Below are 14970 nucleotides of genomic sequence, written 5' to 3' on the forward strand. Positions count from 1 at the left end.
GATGTAAGGCATACTTCCCTTTATTGATAGCATATTGGAAATTGTATTCGCCAGCATTATACCAGTTTCAAATCCCGATCGAAAACATTCGGGCGGCTTGGGCAAACGGTATCGGGGGTGTTGACAATCCAGCTACTCTCTGTCGGAAAGCATCGCGCTTCGGATGCCCTGTAAATACGGTGGGCCGTGTAAAAAGCCGGGCGTTACGAATCCGCGAAACAAAACAACATCCGCGATACAATTTCCCGTCGGTCTCGCGGCGGCAGCGGCGGCAGCGGCGCACCGGGAAACGCATTTTTACGCGCGCGCCCGGGAAAATAATTTTTCACGTATCTCATATACCGCGATAAATGCGAACGGTGCGCACACATGTGACGGTTTATCTGCAACTTAATCACATTGTTGCCCGACCAGATTTACTAGCCACGCGTCGCGCCGATTTTAATCCTCGCGTTAGCGCGGCTGGATGTCGGCGACGCGGAGACAGGGAAAGGGACGAGTAAGGGCCTATCCAGGGTCAACGTCGGTCCACGGACATTTAAAAGAATGTCTTTATTTAGGTGAACATGTAACCGTACGTACGGCCACTAACACTCTGACGTGCCCACTTCTTGGCTTTTAAGTTTATGACGGTCATTATGAATACACTACGCTTTGGAAATCAGACCGGATATTTCCGCCGTGCTATTAAACATTTCAACGCCTGGCAGGAAGGAGATTAAATTAAATTATGAGAGAATTTTTCAAAGATCTTTTGTAATGATAACATTTGTCGCTCGAAAGGCTGATAGCAGTGAAAATGCTAATCATCTCGAAAACATGCTAAAGTATCGTTTAAACGCAACCTGTTATGTATGGTATTATAAAAGTTAAATCGAATCAATCTCCTAGAAAAAAACAAAGCTCGAGAATGTTAACCTCGAAATTTTCATTTATACAAAGGTGTATTTTAGTATAATTAAAAATGCCAGTATTTAATTTTAGATTAAATTGCGCTTGATACGCTTCCTATAAATATTATGAAAAGCTGTATATGTGTACTGCTGTATGTTTTCAGGAAAATTTATGAAATTCTGTTTATGAGAAATATTTTTAAACCTACACACATTACATACATAAATTTTGATATACTGAAAAAAAATTGCATTTTAATACATATTTCTTTGACTGGTACTAAATAAACATTTACTTACAATACATAAATATTTACTCAATAAAAAATGATAGTTAAATTAATAGTTTCTCTATCAAATAAATTTAGCTTTACATTTAGTAAATATTTGTTTAGAACTATTCAAGCAAATATTTATTAAAATTTAGTTTTTTTTTTCATGTACATCAAAGTTAAACCGAATCGATCTCTTAGAAAAAAACAAGACAACTCGAGAATGTAATCTCGATATTTTACACAAAGATGTATTTTAGTATAATTAAAAATGCCAGTATCAAATATCAGATTGAATTTCGCACTTGATACGCTTCCTATAAATATTATGAAAAGCCGTATACATGCAGCGTTGTATGTTTTCAAGAGAATTTATGAAATGCTATTTATGAAAAATATTTAGAAAAAGTACAAGCCTAATACATCACACACACACACACACACACACACAGAGAAATTTCAATAGCATATTGAAAAAAAATTAGTACATTTTAATACATAATTCTTTGAATAATACTAATTGTAAATAAATATTTACAGTACACAAATATTTATTCAATAAAAAATGATAGTTAAATCAGATTATTTTAATTATTTTGAATGATAGTTAAATCAGATGATTTTTGTATCAAATAAATGTATGTTTACATTTAGTAAATAATTGATTAGAACTATTCAATTTTATTCATTAAAATTTAGTATTTTTCTTCAATGTATATCAAAATTAAATCGAATCGATCTCCTAGAAAAAACAAGGCAACTCGAAAACATTGATCTCGAACATTTTCATTTACGCAAAGGTGTATTTTAGTATAATTAAAAACGCCAGTATATCAAATTTTGAATTGAATTCCGCGCTCGATATTCCTTCCTATAAATATTATGAAAAGCCGTATATGTGCACCATTGTATGTTTTCATGAGAGGATTTACGAAATTCTATTTATAACAAATATTTATAAAAAGTATTTGAGCCCAGCACATCCCGCACACAAATTTCGAAAGACGAGCCATTGAAGGGATCGCGAGATATCTTTCCCAATTCCATAACACCCCGTATAATGTATAACATGATACCGCATCAAGCCGACACGTCGGGAGGCGGGCCTCGGTGGACCGACCGACCGACCGACCGACCGACCGCTGCATCCATTCCGGTGCAGCATATCCCGGAATCCCCGCGAGACGCGAGAGCGCGGCATCGACACGGCGTCGTGCTGGCGTACTTATTCCGACCGACACTGAAAATGCAAAGCCGCGCGGCCCGCGGCGAAACGCGCGGCATGGTGCAGATAATGACCAGTGAATCCAATGTATATGTGTGTGTGTGTGCGTGTATGAGAGAGTAATGCGCGCAAGTATAAATCGAGGAGGAAGATAAATCCAGATTCGATAGCCTTCCGGTGGAGAGTGGCTTATAACGCGCGTGCAGGTAGGCAGGCAAGGCAGGCGTTCGCCCACAGGGCCTCCTCCTCGATCGAGCGTATCGCGCGCGGTCCGTATACGGGCCTTCGCGTACGGTATGTATATGTATATATATGTACGCGTAGTAGCCGCGGATGCACAGCGAGCTGGGAAAGAGAGAAAAGAAGAAGACGGGGGAGGAGAGAACGAGGAGAAGAAAGAAAGAGAGAGATCCAGCACAGCACGCGGTCGTGCCGCGTGCGGCCAAGAAGAAACTTCTCCGCAGGCATTTGCATTGAATACTCTCTTACCTTTCTTGCTCGCCTACCTCTTCGGCGGCGAATAGGTAGGCTGTGCGGCACCGCCGGAGTCTCCTTGTACCATTGTGCTTATTTATGCACTTTAATTATATCGAATATGGTACGCGCTCTTAGCACGAGAACGACTGTGCTGCGCGCTCTCCTTCTTCTATCTCTTCTCTCTCTCTCTCTCTCTCTCTCTCGTGCTCTCCTTATTTCTCTCGGTAGCGCATGCACCGGACTTGGACCGCGTTCGCGGCCTCGTATACACGTACTTGGGAATACTGGATGGAATGCGCGCCGATGGCGTGTGGTGGGTGCACTCGCGTCGAGGAAGCACGATTCGATTCTTTTATTCGCTATGCAGCATCGCCCGCCATTGAATAGCCACTTGATGAACGCTTATACACAGATACAACGGTACGCGTATGTACCTCTTTAATCTCGACTTTCCGTCGCTACGTCTCCGGAAATCTATTCCGGAAGCGTATCAATTGAATTAAATTGTTCTGTAAAAGCCGTCAATTCGATACGTCCGCTTCGTTCTTCTCGCGATACTTCTTTAAAGCGATGCTGTCAAAAACAGTTTTGTAATTGTAGGCATCGGTTTGACGGGTATCGACGGGTTCACGCCCACTGTGCTTTTCATTTTTATTTTCATTAAGAAAGGAACGTAGTAAAGGTTATGACATACAAAAAACTCAAGTGGTAAAACGTAAGCAAAAAACCAATAGGCTAATCACAGGACAGGATATTGTCAGAAGACAATAATGTTCTGAGAGTAATATTTGATATGAATAACTATTATTTTGTTGTGTGAATTACAAAAATTGTCTTTTTTTTTTAATTTAAAAGTTATGTTATTTTAATCAAAATTTGGTGAGAACAACAGAATTTTTTAATTAAAAAATAAGAAAGTTTTTGTAATTCACATATCGACAAATATTTTATTCATATTAAACATTTCTCTTATAGCAAATTTTAAATGTTGATTCATTTTGTCTTACTCAAATTTTTTTGTCTTAAAAGCGACGTCTACAATGAAATTTTAAGGCGTAAAACAGTAATCAATAACAATCGAATGTGAGGAGAATAATCGACTATGGTTGGTCAATTTTTTACAGCTCCTAAGTTTTACGCCTTAAAATCTCATTGTAGACGCCACTTAAGGCGTGAATACTGATATACGTAAACTTAATCCTCAGAATTACAAATCTTGAACAGCGCTGCTTTATAAATAACTGCTTTATAAATAAATTTTTATTATTAAATCGAAGGAGATATTTTGAGAAAAACGGATTTTGTTCGAACGAGTCCAAAAATCATATCTCTTAAAGGTTTGAATTTGACGAGATATATATATACTATATATAAAACACATTTCTCTCAGTGTTTACATTTCGTATTTTCAGTTATTTCCCGAGAGGAGCTAGAGATAACGCGAATTGATTGGAACGATATTTTTTTATTTATAAAACACAGAGAAATGAAAATAAAAATGTCGATTAAATTTGTTTTATCAATCCCGATTTCGCCTTCGGAGTCGGATCGCACCAGTCTCGGTATCAGATCGTGAATATTTTCACGATTTCGCCAGACGAAATGGCGCCTAATGGATAAAACACGAGCCCCGAGTACCTACATCTTCCCGGTACTTTAACGCACGCGAACAAATATGAGTCGCTCGATTGTCGCGGCGAACATCGTCGAACGTGACGCCGATAAATATCATTTATGTGAGTTCATGCGAATTCAAGCGTTCAATGCGAACTATTCTTCGTGTACACGGAAACCGGCATGGCGCATGGAAACCGGCGCGGCGCGGCGTAGAGGAGATTTACGAGATGGAGTGTATGTGTGTATATAGACCGGAAAGGAGGCTTTTTCCGCGACGCATGGCAACGACGATGATCCGCGTAAGAAATAGCCGGGCGTTACGCGTGCGCGCACTCGTGCGCTCTCATCTCTCGCGAATGCTCTCCTCTGGTCATCCCGGGAAATTTTTCAGCTCTCGCACAAGCTTCTCCATGGGGGTAACTTCGTTTACAACAACCGTTGTAATGACGGCCGCTGCGCGAGGAACGGAGAGGAAACGCGCCGCGCGCTTTATAACATAAATCCCTCGTACGCTCGTTCGTAAATTATTAAAAAAAAAAAAAAGCTCTCTTTGTTCTCTTGCGATGCTCTAGTTTAAGGCAACGCGAAAAGAACAGCTTTGCTAAAGTATCTAAAATTTTTAGCTTGATACAGATCTAAAAATAATTTTGTTTCAACCAAATTAATTATGCAGGACGCTTAAACCGGTGGCTAGACCAGTTAAACCTTCTTTGCAGCATCAACGTTTACAAAAAAAAAAACATTCTACAAAATTATTTTTAGATATGTATCTAATTAAATTTCTTTTATATTTCAGCAAAACTACTTTGAGAAAAATTTCTGGTTAAATATGAATGAACTGGACATTTATGATTATCGGTATTCTAATTATCTCAACTAGAATTATAATATTATAGATTCGGATTATAATAATCTTCTCACTTTCACTTTGTATTTCATAATTTTCATTTCATATCATAATTTTAAATGACTGATGAAGATCAAGTATAAGGTTGAAATGTGTAATTCATTCGATTCGAGAATAAAGGTGATTAAAAGTAAATAAATTTCTATATTCGGTTAAAACAGGATATACTTCTTGTATGAATTTATATGTCTGATTCTGCACATCCCAAAATCTCTTTCTGTCTTGAAACACCATAATAAGAATCAGAATAGTAATATCACTTTATGAAAAGCAATTTGATAATTTTTTCTGTGTGAAACGAACATCTTTATAAGAATATTAATAATGAAATGTTTTAATGAGAATCTGAAAATCTGCGAAAATACGACATCTTGTATTACTTCTTTTTGGCCATTTTCCTTTTTTTAAATTTTTTCTTTGTAAATTAAAAGCCTATATATATATATATTACTTATACACGATAGATTTAACAGAAAATTTTTATTTGTCCGTTTTCAACCAGAATTCCAATTAATGCAACCAAATTCTCATTCCAATACGTTCTTTCCAATACGTGAACTGAAAAAAAATCTATTCGTGTTTCGGCATCCTGCCTTGACTCGCCGCGATTTATCGGCAAGACCTCGATTCGTGCTCGAGCGGCGCTCACGCGAATCAAATGAGATGGGATCTAGGATATAACATGATTACAGAACCAAGAAAACGAGAAACGGTAATATCTCGCACTTATAACGCGTCGAACACGTGCGCGCGGATTTTTCAATTAACCCCGTTCGAGGACCAAATCCCCGAAGCAGATACTTCGGTTAAATAAAGACCCAGGGATTGGACCCGAATACAGCGGGTAGTCGGTACGATCCGTTAGTCGCAGATCCTTCTCTAACCACTAACGATGGGTTTGGTGCAAGCCTGGAGCTCCGGCTCGGTAGGAGAACCACTAATGATTTTAAATAAACGTTGCGCAAGCCAACCCCGGCTGCGGAGTTAGGACCGTTTACCCTCTAATTGGCGGATTTGATCTCCGGCGGATCGATTCTCAAAGTGTGCGCAAACATTTTTTTTTTTTCTATTCTGTTTCGGCAGTACGCGCGTATACGTTTCATGTATATGCGAAAGATCGTTACTCAAAGAGTCTCTCTTTCTCTTCTACGAGTTTTGTAGTTAAACGCCACGCCACGCTGGTTTCCGGTATAAAAGATACAATGTAGGTGACGTAAATTGAAACCGCTGAACCGGAAAGGGTTAAGAGTCAGACTCGAAAGTTCGTTCCTGCTCGGCTGGATAACGCGATAGCTAGCATATCAGCCGCTACACTGTGAGCGCGGTTGCGTGAAAATACAGCCGTGATTCTTTATCGCAGTTAAGGAAATAAACGAACACGATATCCAGGATCGATGTAGAATAAGCGACCAGTGCGGTGTTGTATCAGCAGCACGCCACGGACCTAAACATATATCCCTAAGCGGGCCAAAATGTTACGACGTGAGCGATTAACCCTTTCATCGCGGTGGGCGGTTGATGTGTTGACGTTGATTTGCACGGGGCGTGCATACCCGTCCGTTTAGAATTAAAAGTTGTGCGTAATTCTACGTTGAAGAGCGCCCCAAGTAGAATTAGCGTTCCCCCCCATTTTTATGCACAACAACGGGAGTCGTGTGCCACGAAAAAAGCGCTCTATTTAAAACGTCTCCGACTACATACGAACTTTCATACGATTTCTTATCTGGTTCCTGTTATTTATGAAAAATTAACTTGAAATCTAAGAGCTAAACCAAATAATAAAGAGAACATAATGAGCGGAAAAATAATAGAATATCGTATGGAAAGAATAATTTTGCTCAAGTATACAAAAATTTAGTTAGGTACAGATCTGAAAATAATTTTGTTAAACATCATCAAAATAATTACGTAGAAATCTCAAGCATAATAAGCAATGCTGCAAAAAGTTTTGATGTTCTAACAACTAGTTTGAGTGTTCTATATAATTACTTTGATAGTACAACAAAATTAAGAGCTCAACTAAATAATAAAGAGAACAATAACCGAAATAAAGATCGGAAAAAAATTATAGAATATAGTACAGAAGAAAGAACAATTCTGCTGAATTATTTAAAAATTTAGGTAGATACATACAGAAATAAAAATGAACCATCAAAATAATTACGTAATCTCAAACACGAACAATGCTGCAAAAAGTTCCAGCAATCAATTGGAGCATCTTACGTAATTATTTTGATAGTTTAACAAAGTTATTTTCAGATCTGTACTCAGCTAAATTTTTACATATTTCAACAAAACCATTCTTTTCATGTGGAAGAGATGAATGCATACTCGCAACGGTATTCTTTAGCTACTCGTATATAATCCATCGATGAAAGGAAAAGATTGATAGGTCGGCAGAAGCCTACGGGGTGTACCGGATCGTCTGGAATCCTCCGTTATCCCGATGAACGCTTTATTCTTTCGTCGTTACGTTCCCGTCATTTGCTACTCGGCGTCCGAGCAATATTCGAGTCCCCCCTCCCCCTCTTTCTCTCTCCCTCCTCCTTTATATCTACCTTTCTCTCTCTCTCTCTCTCTCTCTCTCTACGTCTCTACATCTCTACATGTGTCTCTCTCCTCTGCGATTCTCCCTCTTGGTCTTCCAAGCTGGTCAAGTGCCGTGCATTCTGGCAAGCAAGGGAGTACAAGCGTTCCTAGATGGTTCTCGGTCCACACCCGTATACCGATGAGGGTTACGCTTCGTGTCTTCCCCCAACCCCCTTGTCGTGCGCAGATGGTTACGCTCGTACATGCCTAGACGTCTAGCTACTCGCTCGTCCTCCTCCTCGTCGTCGTCGTCGTTACGTATACAGGGTGCAAGTAAAACGTACCGTGCGACGAAACTTCGCAAGAAGGTAGCACAGCCAAAAAAAAAAGAGGAAGAACGGGAGAAGTTTGCGTAAACATGACTCCCGCAAATACCGCCTCTCGAAGTTACCGCTCGTCGCGTCGAGATACATCGATCGTTGTGAGAGTAGCGTTAAACTTCCCTAAGGGAGAACGATAAGTAATAGCTGGTACGTAGCGATGTAACAGGTATTGCGCTGGTCGATATTCTATTATTACTGTACACATCGCTGCTTATTCGTATTATTTATTGATATATAAACGTAGGAATAATATGGCAAATGAGAATAGCAACGCGGTTGTCGAAGCATAAATTTTTTGATATGTATTGTATATAAAAAATCTAATACTTAATAAATTCTTTGGACGTTTAAGCCTCATTTAGGGTCATCTTCAGCGAATTTTAGCAGACAAAGCAAACCTCACGTTCAATTGTAATGGTGATAAACCGTGCAATTTGCATGGACGAATCAATCGCAGGAAATCAGAGCAACAATGAGAACGAGAATATTAATTATTAATTCTTCGTAGGTACACCGGATCTTTTTTCATCCGAACGAATTTTTCTCTTTCCTGTATGTGGTACAATTTCAATTTCTATTAGATAAAAATTTTAACATTTGAGCTAACTAACTATTTGCTAATGCAGCAGAGATGTGATCCTGAATTTTTCTAGATTTTTTTGAAATCGTAGAACAGTAATAAAATTTGGGCTGGATGCCTAACGAAAAGTTAATATAAATTAGCACGACGTTTCTTCGCCGAGGTATCGCACCTAAGAGTAAGATTTACGTTGCAAACGCGAATGCAGGCGCGAGTGTTCTCGCGACGAAGAATCATTTCGCGAGGTGTTCAAGCGCGACGATAATCCCTGCGTTAAGCGCAAGATAAGGACGTACAGTCTCATTTTCGCAAAAATCCCCGCTGCATCTCCACCTTCGTGCGCAGTGTACGGGTCGCGGTTTTCACCCGCTCGCACCCTGTACGTCACAAGCACGTGCGCGCACGTCCGCTCGCTTGCAAAAAGAGTGCATGGCATTCTCATTAGTTGGCCCGTAGCGCGCGTAGAACAACGGGGCGCAGGAGGGCAGGAAGGACCCTTCAATTCTTTCGCTCTAAATCCAACATCTGTTAATTGGAGGTCGTTTGCCTACGCGTCACTACTTCACCCCTCCGCTCTGCCTCTTTCCCTTTCGTTGCAGGGGTTTCCAAGTACCGCCTGCTGTCTCATTACCACGGAGGATAAGACTCGACCGCTTATCCCTTTGGACGAGTAGTTAAGAAACAGCGGGGATGGAAGGGGGAGAGGGAGAGCGAGAGAGTGTAATAAAACGACAGGTTGAAGCAGCAGAGAATATAACGGCGACTAGCGGCTCGTTTTCTCTGGGATATCGTTTTTTGAGAAACTGACTTTAGAATGGACCGTAAAGCGCTTTGTGAGCTCCATTTATTAAGCTTTTTTTTTTTTCAGAGAAGATCACTGAAGTACTTTACATATTTGGCGAAATAGCGAATAAAATGACTGTTACATATTAACATTTTAATATAAAGGCATTAAATTTCAGAAATGTGTACAAACGACAGATGCTTCCATTTCTTTCTTCTCTCTCTTTCTCTCTCTCTCTCTCTCTCTCTCTATCTCTCTTTAATTCCAAGCGAATTTTAATTTAACGAAAGTTCGCAAGACACAATCTTTTGTTAAAAATTTGTTAAAAAACGATGTATATAGTATAAAGTGTCGGCGCACAACGTGCTTTGCGGAGAAACTACCGCCGAGAGATTTTACGTTGAAAGTGTATCGTCAGTTCTCGCAGATTCGTCGTTAGGGCTGTTGATAACTTTTCACCGAGAAACGATGAGCCTCGTTATATCCAGCTGATGCGACACGCTATATAGCGAGCGTAATATCGTCTCGCGCGCGCCCGGGGATTAAAGGCCGGGGGGAGGAAGGGGGGTTGAATCGAAGCGTGAAGGAGAGAACGACGAAAAGTCGGACGAGGCTCTCAAGTTCGACGAAATAAGAGCGGGCCGGTTACAGTCGGAGCTTTACGAGCTTTAAAGCACCGAATGCTCGTACTCACCGGGGATAACCCATCGCGGTTTACTCGCATACACGCGCGCAGTTTTCCTCTTCGCTCTTTCCTCCCCCATCCATCCTCCCCCCCCCCTCCCCTCCCCCCTCCGTCGCATAAACGTCGTTATTACAGAAACGTGAATCGCGTCCCAAGACGACGACGCGGCAGCCACCTCCACCGCCTTCGTTGCTTCGCGCTCCGGTGCCTACTTGTACCTAATTGGACTGGAAGCACGTATAAACTTGGATTAGATTTCGCTGGAGCGACTCACTCGCCGCCAACTGCCGGCAACTAGCGTCTTTAACTTCCGCCCAGCGTTTGCTCGCGAAAGAGACAGAGAGAAAGGAGAGAGAGAGGAGGAGAAACACGCGGAAACGTAGCCTTTCGCCGGCGGGCAGGAATCATCGTGTTCAAAAGACTTTAACGAAAGTGAGGAGCTTTAGGTACTATTAGCGCGATATCTCGAGCCCGCCATTCAGGCTCGATTAGAGAGAGGATGAGAGCGTGAGAGCGGGTAAGAGAGAGAGAGAGAGAGAGAGACGAGTCGAACGACGACGTCCATTCGAGCGCTTAACGTAACGTCGACGAATGGCCGACTAAGTAATTGCCCGACTGGAATTATCCTGCGAACGAGGGACCGAAAGCGACGTGACGGACGTTGACGAGTGCGATCGTCGATACCGCAAACGGAGACGCGAATCTCGAGTTAATTGGACTCGGTGATCGAGTAAGAGGGAAGCTGCTCTTCGAAATGGCTCCCTTATAAAATGACGTTTTAATAGGATATTATGAAGCTTTGTGTGTTAAAAATAGTGAGGCATATCATAAAGTATTAAGATATTACAAACCAAATTTTTATCTTTACATTTTATTTTTAATATGGATAGAGTCTTCTAAATATCGAAAGATAATTTTTATTTGAGGAGAAGTTAATTTTTTCTTTTTGCAAAACTTGACATCAAATTCTTAATATATTCACATTGCGCAAAATAAAATTCGTGTAAAGTTAGAGAATATACGCTTACGATTCGTGAAAATTTTATTCATTATGAATTTTTAAAATCATGAGATGTTACAAGAGATATTAGGACATTACAAACCAAATTTTTATCTTCACATTTTATTTCCAATGTGAATAGATTCAAATATCGAAAGACAATTTTTATTTGACAAAACGTTAATCGTCTGCATATTTTTTTGTAACTTTTGACATAAAATTTTTTATACGTTCACACTGCATGAAATAAAATTCGTGTAAAGCTAGAAAATGTTCGCTTATGACTTGCAAAAGTTTTATTCATCATAAATTTTTATGTTGAAAATAATGAGATACTGTAAGAAATATTAGAATATTACAAATTTTTTTTTTCACATTCTATTTTCAACAGAAATAGATTCATTCAAATATCGAAGTCAATTTTGTTTGAAAACATTCATTGTCCGCATTTATATTGTAATTTTTTATTTATTTTTAACATATTCATATATTAAATAAAATAAGATCCATATAAAGTCAGAGAATATGCGACTCGTGAAAGTTTTATTTATTATGAATTTTTATATTAAAAATGAGACATTATTGAAGATATTAGAATAGATATAAACCAAGTTTTTATCTTTACATTCTATTTCCAATATAAATTATAAATTCATTCAAATATAGAAATATACAATTTTAATAAAAAAAAAATTAATCGTTCGCATTTTTTTACAACCTTTTGTTTTATCCAATTTTTAATACATTTACATTGAATGAAACAATACGTAAAGACTATACATACGTTAGAATTCGCAAAAGTTTTATTCGTATCCTCTAATATTTGTAGTAATATTAAAAGTCAACCCGTAAGTTTAAATCAAGTAGAATCCCGAGAGAGGATCGTTGATTTCCCATAGAGAACTCGTGTACACCGCATGAACAGCCCGTATCTTGTCGACGCTAATAGTGCCAAAGTTTCGTCGTTTCGCCCCTTTGTTTTGCGACACGTTTCTTCCTGACCAACGACCCCCAGAACGAAGTTTTGCCTCGTCTAAACATTTCGGCGAAAGTGACGCGCTCGCCCGTGTTACGCGACAATGTTGCGATTTTCTTGTAACACATAATTGGGCTGGGTCGTTAGACATTCGTTATTCGACTGGATGCACGCTTCATTAAAGCGCATTCAATACGACGATAATACGGCGTCATCGAAATTTGGTCGATACTCCCCGGCTGGAAACCATTAGCCACGATCGCCTACAATACCAAATTAACGGCATTACACGGGAAGGGAAGTGGCGATGTGCGTGAGCCCCCGTGTATGCGCGTGTATTCCGGTGTCTGCGCGCACGTGTACCAGACGTAACAACGTGCGTGTGTGGTTTACGGCGGCTAACGATCCGCGACGCCGGGATATATGGTCGCGGCCGTTCATGCCGATTGTAGGAACGGCGCTTCCGACGCGACCGATAAAATGATTTCTCTTTTCCCTCTTTTTTTTTCCTCTTTGCGGCTCGAACTGTGAAATATCGATTATGCGCGGTCGTTGGCACAGAAAACACACTCGGGGATTCGGCGGCGGGATGCCCGGGAGTGCTGCGATGATATCGATCGCTCGCGTAGGGAGACGCGGCTCGCTCGCGGAGGGAAGCCTTTCGACGCGATCAGTAAATCGCGCTCCGAGCCAGCGCGAGTTAATTCCCGTGCTCGTGCTCGTGCTCGTGCTCGATCGTGGGGCTGTTCACTCCGCAGGACCAAAAAACGCCACTCAACTAGTCGGGTATCGCTAGAGATCCTCGAGTAAGAGATTGGATACGTTTGGTTTGCCATATTTTCTTAAGAACTGCTTCAAATGGAATAAGATAAATCATGCATCTATCTCATTTCATTTCAAGCAGGTTCTGAAAAACAACAGTGGACCAACCATGTATGGTGTCCAATCTCTTGAAGATCTCTAATCAAAATCTAAACGATATCCAATGTCTTGAGGATCTCTAGATATCGCTTGAGATAGATATCCTCAAGTTGGAGATTGGACATTGTTTAGATTTCTGATTGATACAGCACATTTTTCAAAACTTACTAGAACGAGATGCGTGGACATCTCGTTCCATCTCATGCATGATATCCATCTCGTTCTATTTTAAGTAGGTCCTGACAAATATGGCGGAACGAAACAGAATGGTATCCAGTCTCTTACTTAAGGATCTTTAGATAGCGCGAGCCGATCGCGCGTCTCCGAGCCATGCGAGATCGCGTGACAGTCGGGAAGGCGCGCGGTTTGGCGTTCGCGATATAAATAAAGCGCTCCTTAACGCCGAGCCATTCCTATATGTAAATGCAAGCGCAGATACGTAGTAGACATCAACGACCAGATAATTTTGCCAGCGCGCGGTCTAATTTTAGACCCGCGGCGCCGATACGCCCGTGTAATGTCGCGACATTCGCGCGCGCACCGTCCGACCGTGTCACATTATCGATTCGAGTCCCGTTCTATGTAAATGTAAACGAGATACGCGACGCACGAGATTGAGATTTTCTTCGGCGACCACGCGTCGCGCCGACCGGCTGACGATGACCGCCGTAAAATGCGCTGTTGCAAAAAGTAGCAGTGATCGGCGGTGATACAACGGTTCCAGTAATATTGTAATCTGCACATGTCATATAACATAAGTCTAGATATTACGCTAAAGATTTAAAATGATACCGTAAATAATTGTATTATGATCGTTTTTTACCAGTAATTATTTAATTTAGTTTTCTTATTTCAGGAAATTACAAAAACTTGGCAGGAAAATTGATGTAGTAGAACAACATAAATGTAATACACTATAATTAACATAATAACACAATATTCTTTCCCGTTTGATAAAAACAATGGTCCATATTTACACCTCACTTTTGTAGATAAATGAGCGCATTTATTTTGTGATCCTACAATAGTTAGGTCAAGAGTAGTTCGTCTAATTTTTTATATAAACAATCGCTTGAGAGGCGTTTTATACTTTAATTAAAATTACTATCATTAATAACACATTATATATTATTGATTGTTTTTAATTTATTGATATTTAGAGAACATTATGAACATAGATTTAATCACAACTTATACAAAAAAAATATAAATTTAAAAAAATTAAACAAAGTAAATAACTTATTATGACTAGTATTTTTTAAATAAATATTTTAATTAATGTAACGCTTCTTTCTTGTGGGCTTCCAGTGGAATTGCATCTACTTGAAGGTTTCTAAAGAATAGTTTAGGCGTGCCACATCTATTATGTAATTTTTACTTTAATTTACGTTTTGAAATTTTTAAATTTTATTACAATTCTTTAAAAATTACTCTTAATCAAAATTTTGTTTTGCAGAATCTAATTGTTTTTAATTGTGATAATTTTTTTTTGACGTGTCTAAATTATTAAAAAAATTATATTAAATGATATTCACACAAAACAATAATACACATTTTTTTTACAACAACACACATTTTTTTATCGCCGAGATGTAAAAATATTGCCGGTGATTATTCTCGCGTTAATGTTCATAAATATTAATGTTCTATAACATTATAATATTCTCTTGGCACTATCGTGTCTCCTGGCAATAATAAATACGCGATATTTATCAATAAAA

At 39.5% G+C, this 14970-nt stretch overlaps 1 protein-coding gene across 2 annotated transcripts in view; it reads left to right on the top strand.

The window, feature by feature from the left end:
• LOC105146616 (roundabout homolog 2) overlaps window positions 1-14970 on the top strand; it is a 132412-nt gene that overhangs the window by 92659 nt on the left and 24783 nt on the right. The gene's annotated exons all lie outside the window — the stretch shown is intronic.

Source organism: Acromyrmex echinatior, chromosome 1, assembly GCF_024713525.1.
Source record: "Acromyrmex echinatior isolate Ae372 chromosome 1, ASM2471352v2, whole genome shotgun sequence".
NCBI lineage: Eukaryota > Metazoa > Arthropoda > Insecta > Hymenoptera > Formicidae > Acromyrmex > Acromyrmex echinatior.